Consider the following 12,660-nt stretch of genomic DNA (forward strand, 5'->3'; position numbering starts at 1 on the left):
TGGGATAGGATTTTGGTCTGGATTGGGCTCAGAAAGAAGTTAACTTGCCAATTAATGAGCCAATCCTAAATAGGAGCAAACATAAATTAAATATAGCCCAGATTAAATCTGGCAAGCTCAAAGTTGAATTGGAATATACATGTGCATATAAGAATGCATATGCCAATATGGTAATATGATTGTATTTATGCTGGAAGAAGAATTTCTTTTAATGAAATTCAAGATCAATCAAATCTTCAGATCAAATCAAAAGCAACAAGAAATGTCTAGCCCCATCAAATCAAATGGAGATAGACTATAACCAGGTAAGGCTCCGCTCAAGACCTAATCAAATTATCTTAAGCTGATCTTCAGCCAATATGGTAATATGAATGTATGTATGCTGGAAGAAGAATTTCTTTAATGAAATTCAAGATCAATCAAATCTTCAGATCAAATCAAAAGCAACAAGAAATGTCTAGCCCCATCAAATCAAATGGAGATAGACTATAACCAGGTAAGGCTCCGGTCAAGACCTAATCAAATTATCTTAAGCTGATCTTCAGCTAATGTTGGATAAGTATGAGATCAGATCATTGATGGACAAACTACCAAAAGTGATTTTAGTATCTACAACATGAAAATTGATTAGGACAAATGGATATCAAATCCCATAACAAATTCTAAGACACATTATCTTAGTTGAAAACATCCTTAAAGGTGCTACAAGTATGGATAATCATAATATGAAAAACATAGTAAACAACTGCAAATTCTTTTCAATACAAACAATAAATAATTATTGAATTAACAATCAAATCAAATTTCTCCATATTATCAACGTCAAATACAATAACTATGAACATCCTCATAACCTGCCCCAAAAAAATTCGGCTTGAATTATCAAGTAATACCTTTTCAGCAAATATAATGATAGGTTCAATAACAATAATATTCAACTATTCTAAAATAAGAGCACTCATGAAATTGAGTGACCAACCAAAAGCTAAAAATCAGAGGCAATGTAATGCAAACACGTATAAAGATGAGACGTTGAGAAACATTCTCAAGAAAAAGCTTGTGAGCATGAAGCCATAAACACTAGCAAAAAGAACTAGTAGGGGCATGAGCATGAAGAGAAGAACCAAAAAGGAGCAAATTAAACCTAATGGAGGAAAACAAAAAACTAGCGCACTTACTCTCGACATAGTGGTTGAGGGTTTGTTTCCCGCCACGAGATCGGAGTTCGAATTAGTGCATACTACCCTTTGGGTGAGAGAAATAGAAAGAAGATAACAGCCATGCCTACTTATCATGGAAAATTCCAACTGAATCATGAAAACAAAACAAATATTTGGCTTGAAGCGTGAAAAGAGCAAATAGTGCTAGGATAATAAATGTGAAGAGATGCATGAATTGCTGCATGTTTGTAGCTCACAACAAATAATACATTAGGCCAGAGCATCTCTTCGTTGCTCTCTTAAACCGAACCTTTAACAACAAGGATTAAGATCACCATCAAATTTCTTGATTGTCCCCCCCTCATGGATTTGAGGGAAAGCATTCTATGAGATTTAGTACTATTAAAATAACTACAAATTAAAGACATTGTTTTGGATAAAATTTAAAAAGGCCGAATTAGGATCGATGCAATTTTGCCTTAGTGAGAAGAGACATCAGCTTCAAGGCTGATAAAAGCATGAGCCTCAAAATACAACAAAATAAAAATAAAAAAACTCATAAAAATAAAAATACTTCATAAATATGACATAAACAAGTAATACATTGATTTAGATAATATCATAAAGACATAATATGTTGATTTAGTTATTATCACAAAGAAAAACTATAAATTAATATATTAAAAATTGAGATATAAAATAGAATTTGGAAATGTGATTTTAGAATATATATGCATGTATGTATGTATGTATGTATATATGTATGTATCTGCTAGGGTTTTGTCGTTATGGCGAATGCTGGTTCTGCTCTACTGCTCGCGCTCGATCCTCTTTCATTGACGTCAGTATCGCGCGTTAACATCCTCGCGGCTCGTCTTCTGCAGTAGTGTGTTCGCGCGGCCGGTTAAGAATCGTCTTCGGCGGTGTTCTGCGCGTCTCTGCGGGATCGTGTTCCGCGAGTCTTCCGCAGCGTCACCTAGTCGACGATGTTTTGCGGCTCACGTCGTCTTCTCCCGCACTCGACGACGCCGCTGTCACCTTGCCCGACAGAAGGTTCCCCCCGAAGTTTACTCGCTTTTTTCTAGCGACTCGTCTAGTCGTTCTGAAGATGGCCTCGACAATGTGTTCTTATGTCAATGCACTTGCCGACAACTTTCTTATTCATACTCGTGCTCCTCTTTCAGGTTCAGAGTCTGGTTTTCATATTGGCAAGTCCCGCAATTTTCCTTAATCTTTCCACGACGCTATTGAAGGTGGTGGTGATCACACTTTCATTAAAAATCTTGGCAAAATTGAGTCGCTCTCTAACTAGTTGATTGTCAGTATTTTGGTACTTTTTATTTTTTTCTTAGGTTTCTCATGTATTTTTTTGTATTTTCTCTTTTTGGAACCATTTGATGTGTTGGTTATCGTGTGAGCAGGGTGTCATGTTTGGGTCCTCTCAAACAATCTATTTATATCCTACTTCCTATTTAATATATTAGTCATTGGGCTTTCTCAACACACACACACACACATAGATATATACATATATATATATATATATATACTTTTTTTTTTTTTTGCATGACTTGATTGAGGCAATGCCTCAAACTCCTTGAGGCTTTTCAGGCATAAATCCTCAAAGCAAAAGATTCAAATGAAAAAGGAGTAGCCTCATTGGTGGCAGTGAGAATTAAGCCTTGACGCCTTTTTGTGCGTTTAAGTTCAAGGTGAGCCTTAGGCGTAACACTTCAACACCTTTATAAACTATGATTTTAGGGATAAACATGCTTAATTAAGTTATTGGATAAGAATAAACTCGCACTTTTGATGCAAAATTTTTAACCACTAAGTTAAATTTTGAACCATGTATTAATTTTGAATTACCACCCTCTTGACTCCAATAAAATAGAAGACCAATTCACGATAAGTGAGATCGTAGTCGGGTGCATTTGCTTTCTACTATAGTCCAAGAATTTTCAAAAAGTTGTGTGGGCTTGTTGAGTAGATTTTGAGGGAAAATGGATGGAGATAAAGAAGGGGAGAAAGACACACGGAGAGAGCAAAATTAAAAAAAATGAGAAATAGAAATAATTGCTAGAATCTTAAAATTTATGACAATAGTGAATTTTCATGACATGATGCAACCAGAGTAGTGAAAAAATATGCAAGGTGGTGCCCTTATTAAGCAAGGCACTGGCATAAGCATGTGATGCCATTTTTTTAGGAAATTCAAGTAGAAAACTCTTGGTATGGCATAGATGGTATTGTATTTCTAAAATAAATTAATATCTACTTCTATTTGCTTCACATGAACCATGATAAATAATAGAAGTACATCAAGAACAGCAAATTGCATTTGCCGAAGACAAAAAAGCGTACATCAACGACAAATAAATAAAGTAAAAGCCTGAAAAACTAAATCACAATATAATTGAAAATTACAAAATGGCTCATCTAGATATTCTACCTTAAAGTTCGATAAAAAATAAGATGATGATAGATTTTTTAATTCACATCTTGCTTGGTAAAGAAAAACTAAAATGTTTAAGCCTATCAGAGAGTCAACTTTCTTACTACTCTCATCTAATTCATATATCTGCAAAGCAACATGATCGTCATTGTGATCAAAGCTTTGAAAGATGGAAAGAGTTATTAATAGAAAGTGAGCTGGGATCCAAAAAAAAAAGGTGCGAGGAAAGAGCACCCTCAACTATATGGCAAATAAGAATTGCCACGACTTTCTAAACCCAAAGAAAAAGGTGGTTTCACATTTCGATTAAAAAATATTCTAACAGAGATGCTTCCAAATTAGTCTCGAGTTCACTTTATTCTATTTGTAGTACCACTTGCAGTTGCAAATTTGATTTATTTAACACAAGACGAACCTTAAAATATTTTGAGAAAATACATAAAAAAAAATCTACATGATAAGCAATAAGATGAAAAGCCTACAAATTTCAATTTCTACTAGTGTCCAAAAATAAAAGAGTCCATCCACACTTCTTTTAATAAATGAAAAATAAAGTTTAGCTCAACCAATTAATGGGTTATCAAAAGTTTAAAGAGACCAGCAAAACATTATCAACTTGCAAGGGTTTGCCAAATATTAATGTGAATGAATGTAGAAAGAATAAGTTGAGATAATCTAATTAAATCTAGAAGAAAATATCCAGATTGGAGTAATTGATGGTTTATCTGAGGAGTCAAATAGGTAGAACTGTTACGATCCGATTTCGAGCCAAGATGGAGCGGCACAAAATCGGCTCGAATAGATTTAGTGCGGCTAGAAATCATTTAGTGGCTCTTTTTATTTAATTTTGAGCCAAACAGGCTTGAAATTGCATCGAGCTCGATCCGACGAGAAATCAAAACGAACTGGCTCAAATTGAGTTATTCAGATCCGTTTCAACTCGAAATCCGCTCTATTCGGCTCAGAAATTGAAATTAACTGGTTGAAATTGAGTTATTTGGATTCGTTCCAGCTCGAAATTCGCCCGTGACTAGTTATAATCAATTTTACTTAACAAACACGGACATATAGACACAGAGACAGAGAAACGCACACGCTCGCGCGCATGCACGCATAATTTTTATAAATAAAAAACACCAGTCAATCTCGAATCAATTTGAGCTGATCCACGTATGGCTTGAGAAAAATTTGATCCAAAGTTTTGGCTCATAACACGACTCATTCGAGTTGATCTCGATTCAAGCAAAAATATGCATAATTTTCTAGCAAGCACCAAATTTTTAGCTAAATTCACAACTCTAAAAATAGCTATGAAGCACGGAAAATGTCGTGGGGACACAAATACAATACAACAAGATAAGTGAGCATGATATAATTAATAAAAATAGCACACGACACATTATGGACACGTTTTTATATTTAATTAATTATTGATATAAAACAAATATTTTTTAATTTTTTTTTATTAAAAATATTACAACATAAATTATGCAAGAATAAAAATATAACTTCATAAATTTAATTTATATTATAAAACCTCATGCTTGTGAAAATAAATTATTAAAATTGGATATAATATGTTTCAAAATAATTCATCCAACTAATAATTCAGCTTATCTACTAAAATTTAAAATATTCTATGATTACAAGAAGGAAAGTATTAAAATTGGATGCACCTTCAATGCCCGATTTTGACGAATGTTAGAGAAAGCTTCAACATGACGAGAGATGGGGGAGTTTCAACTATGAGGTATAATTAAGAGAATATGTATATTTATAATTTTTTAATTCATTTGTCCCATTTTCTTGATCATGTTAAGCTCACGTTTAATGTGTTTCTAAAGTGTTTTTCGGACGTGTACAGCCTTGAGAAAAATATAGACATACTTTGTAGTGTCGGGACGTGTCTGACAAGTGTAGATATATGATACTGTTGACCTCATTTTGATGTCATTACTCTTTTTCTTTAGATCCTAAGATCTAGTTCTAGGAGTTCATATTGACTGTCTTAAAAGACTAGAATTGGGACACCTTTTTTAGAAACTCCAACCAATTCCTATTTTCCTGTGATGTCTAACATTTATGGTCTCAAAACCATCGTCTTATGGACGAGCGATTAAGGGTTATTGTGTGGAGAATGAAGGAAAAGTTTCCAATATAACCTCAAGCCCTCAGAAAACCTCCTCACGACTTTATCGTCATATACACACACAAAATGCACAAAATTCACAAAATTGCACGAGGTCGGACTTCAATTAAGCTTAAAGGACGGATGAAAATGTAAACTTCTCCGAACGACCTCTGCCGACAAAATGGACTGCGCCAACGCGTCCGGGACACCAATTTTAGTAGGAAATGATACTCATATTGTCATATTTCCGACACGAGAAAATTGACACATAAATTTATGAGTTCGTCAAAATGACTTCTGGTGGCGAAACGGACCACACCAGCGCGTCTGAAACGTCAGAATTACCCAAAACAGACACCAATTTAGTTATGTTTTGACGCACGACTGAAAAGTTCAAATTGAATTTTATTTTTAAGAAATACTAAATTATTTTTATATTTTATCACTTATATTATTAAAACCTAAGTCCTATTTAAGTTTTCACCCGCACTCCCTCCCTCTGTTCTACCCAATCACGGATTCGAACAGAGCTGCTTGGCGTCCTGCTCCCATTCGCGTCCGTGCCTAGCTCCACGATGGATCCACGCGGCTCCCGTCTTCTTCTGGTTTCTTCCCCTTCTCTATGTGGCACGACAGCCGTGTGGTTCTCCAATTAGAGGAGGCGGGTTGACCGACGCTCCTACTCGAGGCTACGCGCCCTCCCCCTTTATTACGACTCTTCTTTTCCTCTTCTCGGTTGGTTGGCATGGGCGGCAAACGGTTGGCATTCTCTTCTCTTTTCTTTGCCTTTTGGCTCCCTGGTGAGTTAGTTTTCTGTGTTGGAGGTTCTTAAAAAAATTCTGAGACAAAAAAGAGGGGTTCTTGAGAGAAGAAAGCTTTTGGAGAAACTTGGTGTTTTCTTTCTTTCTTCTTTACTGTTGGGAAAGCTAGTTCTTTCTGCTTTCATCGTTCGAGAGGAGATCTTCCTCTCTGTTGTTCGAGGATCTTGCGGCCTGGATTTGTCGAACCGGGAATTAGGAAATCGTGGGAGCTGTTTGCGTGAGGTCTTCAGGAAAAATTTCTGTGGGGTGCTTTCTTCAATTTACTTTTTTTTTATTCTTAAGTGTTTTGCTACACTAAAGAGGTACTCTCCTCCTCCCTATTCTTTTTTTTTTACCTAGAATGGCATGTTGAAGCGTCTCTATCTTCTTGCAAAGATTAATGAAGGAGTATTTTAGTTTATTTTGAAGTTGAGACATTGAATACATGCTGGAAATTATATTTGAGGCTTATGTGTTGCTTCTTTTGATGCCCCTTGTTAGAATATATACTGAAAATCACTTTTTATGAGCTGGAAATATTTTTGGGGGATAAATTTTGTTCCTCTTGATGCCCCTCATTAAAATGCCTGTTGGAAATCATTTTTATGAGCTAGAAATTATATTTGGGGCTTATATTTTGTATATATTGTTGTCTCTTGCTATAACACATGTTGGAAACTATTTCATGAGTTGGAAAAGATGTCTTTGGGGCCCATATCTAGTTTATCTTGTTGTCCCTTGTTCAAATGCATGTTGGAATGAAATTATCAAGGCTTCTATTGTTGATATTCATGATTACAATAAATATCGGAAAAGATATGCTCTGTTTGGCCCACTTAGTGCTCTCAGTTTTGGCTCTTTTCGAGATAAAATTTCAATGGAAATGCTTTTATGTTTTTCCCGCTTGATATGCTCGGTTTTAGCTCCTTTGGGGCTGAATTTATATTGGAAATTTTTGTCATGTTTTTCTCATGTGGACAAGTTCGGCCTTGGCTTTTTTTGGAGTTGAATCATTGTTTGAATTTTTTCTCTGCTTTGGCCCATTTGGATGAGCTATGTTTGGCTTTTCTTTGGGATTGGATTATAGTTGGAAGCATTCTTTCTGTTTTGCCCCCATGCATTGGGTTTGGTTTGTTCATGTGTTGGGTTTGGGTTTGGACTCTTTTAAGTCAAATTCGTATTAGGAAATGGTCTTTGCTTTAACCCATGTGTTGGGTTCATTTTGAGCTTCTTCTACGCTGGAGTTAGCTGAAGTTTTTACACTATTTTAACCCATTTGTTGGGCTCGGTTTCACACTTGTCTGGAATAGGCTTGCATCCTTTGTTGGGTTGGTTTGGTGGTTGTTTTGTTCCTCTTCCTAGCTCTACCCGCAAGATTGTTTGTGGGCTAGTTTGGGGTTGGTTTAATGGTTGTTTTATTTCTCTTCCTAACTCTACCCGAAAGGTTGTTTGTGAGTTTATTTGTGGTGGGTTTGGTGATTGTTTTGCTCCTATTCACAGCTCTACCCGTGAGTTTAAATATATAGTTAGTATATTCTACAAAATCTAAAACTATTGGGTAGTTTATTTCCAAAAATTTGAAATGCATGATAGGTAGAATATTGGTTTGAGGCTCTATGTTCATTCTCTATTATTGCTACGTATTTTCCCATTTGTTGAGGCTCGGTTTTGACTCTTTCGAGCTAGATAAAAACTGAAAATATTTCTCTGTTTTCCCCATGTATTGGTTTTGATTTAGCTTAAATTATGATTTTTTTTAGCTCTTACGGATGTCGGCCTTCTTCTTTAGTTCTTTTATGATTGAAGATGTTTGGTTTGGGATTGGTTTTCCCCTTCATTGTCCCTGGCCGCAAATCTTAATGTGGTGAATTTTCACCTTTGCTGTGAAGGTCGGTTCATGGATTGGGTGAGCCGTACTTGGAGCACTTTCTACTAATATGTTTGGGCTACATTTTTTAAGTTTTATTCGCCACATTCTGAAGCTTTATTCGTGAAGTTTTAAATTACATTTTGAGGCTCTTAAACCCTTTTTTGAGATTGATTCGGTCTTTTTTTAACAAGTTTTTAACGCCTTTAGGCTGATACACTTGTGATTTCGCTCTAGGCTTTACTGATTTGACTTTGTTTCTAAAAGTGGATCGGTCTTTTTTTCGTTTGTTTTGTTTTTTTTTTAACGGTCAAGTTAAAAAATTAGAATTTTCAATTTAATTATTTTCAGAAATGATTCATGGTCTTAAAGAAAAATATGAAGAAAAGAGAAAGGGAGAAGAAATTAAAAATGAAATTTGGTCTGTTGAGATGATAGAAACCTAAAGAGAAGATAGGATAGCAAACCATACACCATTCCTTTTGCATAAGAAAGATGAAATTGTAATTGGAAGAACAGTTGAGATTTGGAAGAAATTAAGAGTTTAAATGACAATTAAGAGCATGGATTGAAAGATCAGTAGACTTGCATTTAGGTCCCTTAAGCTTTGAATAAACTTAAACCCAATTGCTTTAACTATAATTGAAGCACATTTCACACCATTTTTGCCAAAATTATAGATTTACCCCTAGGTCTTAGGAGTCTGATAGCGAGTTAAGCTTGATCTAAAGATGTTCGAGAATCAGTTGAAAGACACTTAATTGAAGATGGACACTTTAGAACATTTCAGGGAACACTTCAGACTCAAACTAAAGTGTAGGCTTCTTAGGTCTTAGGAGCACACCCTGAGAGAGAGTTCATCATCCTAATTTTCAAATGAACCTAAGAAGTCAGACATCTGACTCTAGTTCATAAGTTCATTAGGATACTAGACACGAGGGTGCATTAGGTTATGGTTCATGACTGATTTAATTAAATCAAATAATGAAATTGTTGTCTTAACTTGACCAAAAATGAAACTCAATGCTCCGAGATTTAAGCTTGAATCTTACACTCCTCCTGCAATTGGGAACATTCTCAATATCACATATAAATTTCATATTCTTGGTCATTTATATGAGATATTGTGTTTTGTTTTGTTTGTGTTTTCCTACGATTTGTCGGTTTTCTCGAATTATTAAGTCGTGTTTTCTCCTGTTTACAAAGCACATACTAGCTAACCTTAAAGAAGCAGCGGCCCTCTCAAATATACAGGTTTAATTTACATTACAGCATTTTATTTCACAGCATATTATATTGTTCTCCTAGCATGTTATATTATTTCTTTCCTCTTTTATATCACATGTTTTATTTGTTTTGATACACACTATACCTTAATATAGAAAAATCTAGTGGTTATATATAGGATTAACAACAAACCTGGAGGTGCTACAGCGAGGAGCTTGGAGTGAACATCGTGGGCAACACGACGAGGAGAACAACTTCAAGGTGAATATGCAACAGCAAAACAATTCCACATCACTGAGCACTTTCCTTAGTTTAAATAACAACACAAGACTTCGAGGTAGTTTGTCTAGCGCAACGTAATCCCTCACATATCTTTTAAGCTTTTTGTACAACACTGTTGTGCAATTATAAGTCCTAACACTTTAGGATTCCGAGGTTATTGTACGGTACAGTGTAAATTCTCTTATCTTTTTACGCTATTTGTACAGTCTTATATCATGTAATTATAAGTCCTAAATTCTAAATAAACTGCAGGATTCAAAATCAAATAACCTCATTTCAAAAATGTAAAGCCGAACGATAGAATAGTTTGGGAGATCACCGGGGTTTTCCTCAGATCTGTGATTTTCCATACTTTTCTTCCATTTAGATTCCTTAAATAAATGTTCCTAGTTGAACCACTCTCGTTTGATTTTCTCATGTCCTACCTTGGAAACCCTAAACTTTGAAAATCTTAAAAGCAAAACCTTAGATCTGAAGCGAGAGTTTTCTTAAGTGATTTCGGTCATTTAAGATGTAATTAACTATAGGAGATTGCTTCTGTAGGGAACATGGAACCCAGATAAAATAAACTCTATCTGATTTTTATGTTAGGTAGGGGAACTTGTTGGCCTTTTTATAAAATATTTTGCGGACCAAAACGGATATCACAAATTCTTTAGTTTAGACACAAATTCTTTAGTTTAGAAATTCTTTAGTTTAGATGATTGAGTCTACTATAAGTGATATGTTTATTCTTCGGGATAAATGTATTACTAAATGTATCGTGTTTAGTCACCCAAAATATTCAAAATGTGAGACTCGTTTGGTCTCACCTATTTTTAAATCAAAATGCTACTTTCAAAAATCAAAATTTCATATATTTAAACCTAAATTAAGTTATCCTTTCATAAAACGGCCGACATATACGTGTCTGACATGGGTATGACACATTTTTATGAGTGTCAGTATTACATAACGGGCAATCATTTTATCATATACAATGGAAAACCATTGCCACAGTAAGTTCGACAAAAAAAAACTAATGTCGCCTTCAAAGAGTAGTTTAATTACCATATGATTGGCTCCTTGATCCCAATAGAATGGAAGCCGATCAAAAGTAAATTAGACAAAAAAATATAATTAGTTTTCTATATTAGGAAGCCCAAATAAAATATCAAAAATGAGAAAACATAGAGGTCTAGAAAGTTCACTAATCTTCTAATTAGTGAAGATGAGGGCTAGTTTACATTGATATCTGGAAGGCAACTTAAGAGATTGTGAAATTGCATTTTGAACGAAAAATAGGTGGAACTATTGTTTGGTGGGAATAAAATATTTGGCCCACCAAAAAAATTGCAAAAGAGCAAGTGCGAGGATTTGAAGAAGGTTCCAGCAGGATTGAGGGAGGTAAATTAATTGGGGTTTCATCCAAAACCCAAGGAATAGCTAAAGAGAGAGAAAGATGAGGGGCACGTTAAAGAACTGGTGGCAAAGCATGTAAGTCCAAGTAGAAAATTTGAACGGTAGGTAAAGCACAGATTAAAAAAATGTGCATTACAACAAAGATGAGTGGAAAGCTCACCAAGAATGGGAAAGAAGATGGAGAAAAGGATGTAAAGTCCCTGAAATTGGGAGGAGTGAATCATTCCTAAAGAAATAAGAATACCACAAACACAGAAGCCAGCATCATAAGGTATCGTCAAAATGAAGGTGAGGGCTCAACAAGAATTGCCCACAAAGTAGAACAACGAGATCATGCAAGCTACAAGCATAGTGAGCAAGATCATGCAAGCTACAAGCATAGTGAGCAACCAATTGCCTGAGTTGGGACCAAACTCGGGACCAGAAGGCACCACATTAGAGAGGTCACAGATAAAGCTAAACAAAAAGTGGGAGACAACTGTAGAGCCACATGGAGTTAGATGACTAGCCCCATGTCAAATGTGATCCCTGAAAATAATAGTGAGACACAAACAAACTGCTTACGGTTGGGGCTTCTTTTAAAGTGTGATGGGTATAGTTTGATTTAGGGAAAGCATTTTAATCTGCCCAACTTGGACACATATGTAACTTCTTAACAATATGTCAATTACTCGCTTCGTCAAGGATTTAGGCAACATTTTTGTTTAATATATTTTAAATCTAGATGCCTTCTGCTTGACTTTATTTTTGTTATTATTTTATTTGTTCATGTGCTTCCAAATAAAAAGTAGGTTTTTCAGACACCATATATTAAATATTAATGAAAAGTATGAATTGGAAAAGCTCTCTCACCAATATAAATATATTTGGTCATAAAGATCTTGACTGAAGTCCTGGAGAAAATAAGTAGCAAAGGTTTTTCGTTCTAGCAAGAAGCCAAAAGTTTCATCGATATATTTCATCAAAAAAATATATTTTTTTTTCTACGCAAGCAAAAAGGTATCACTAATAAATCAAATGTTAATAAGTTTAGCTCCATTACTAAAAATTTGAGGAATATAAATGTATTGGTTATGGATGAAATTCAACTCTTGTTACTCTGAGCTCTTTAAGTTCAATTTAAAGCATGTTCATTAGAATCATGACACATGTTGCACTTTAGCTAAAAGGCTCTTTAAGTTCAATCTAAAGCTTCAAGCTGGGTGCTGAACTAATAGAATTAGAGAACTCATAAAATAAGAAAGAGAAAGATCCTTGACCTCTCTTAGTGTCATTGTCACTTTCTTTGAGCCCTATGTGTGATATTTTTAAGAATTGGGGGGGGGGGGGGGGGGGGA

The 12,660-nt window shown here is 35.0% G+C and overlaps 1 protein-coding gene across 1 annotated transcript in view; it reads right to left on the minus strand.

Annotated features, from left to right (window-relative positions):
- The window catches only part of LOC110032113 (heterogeneous nuclear ribonucleoprotein 1), a 67,807-nt gene that overhangs the window by 28,781 nt on the left and 26,366 nt on the right, over nucleotides 1-12,660 (minus strand). The window lies entirely within an intron of this gene.

The sequence above is a fragment of the Phalaenopsis equestris genome, unplaced genomic scaffold (assembly GCF_001263595.1).
Source record: "Phalaenopsis equestris unplaced genomic scaffold, ASM126359v1 Scaffold000878, whole genome shotgun sequence".
NCBI lineage: Eukaryota > Viridiplantae > Streptophyta > Magnoliopsida > Asparagales > Orchidaceae > Phalaenopsis > Phalaenopsis equestris.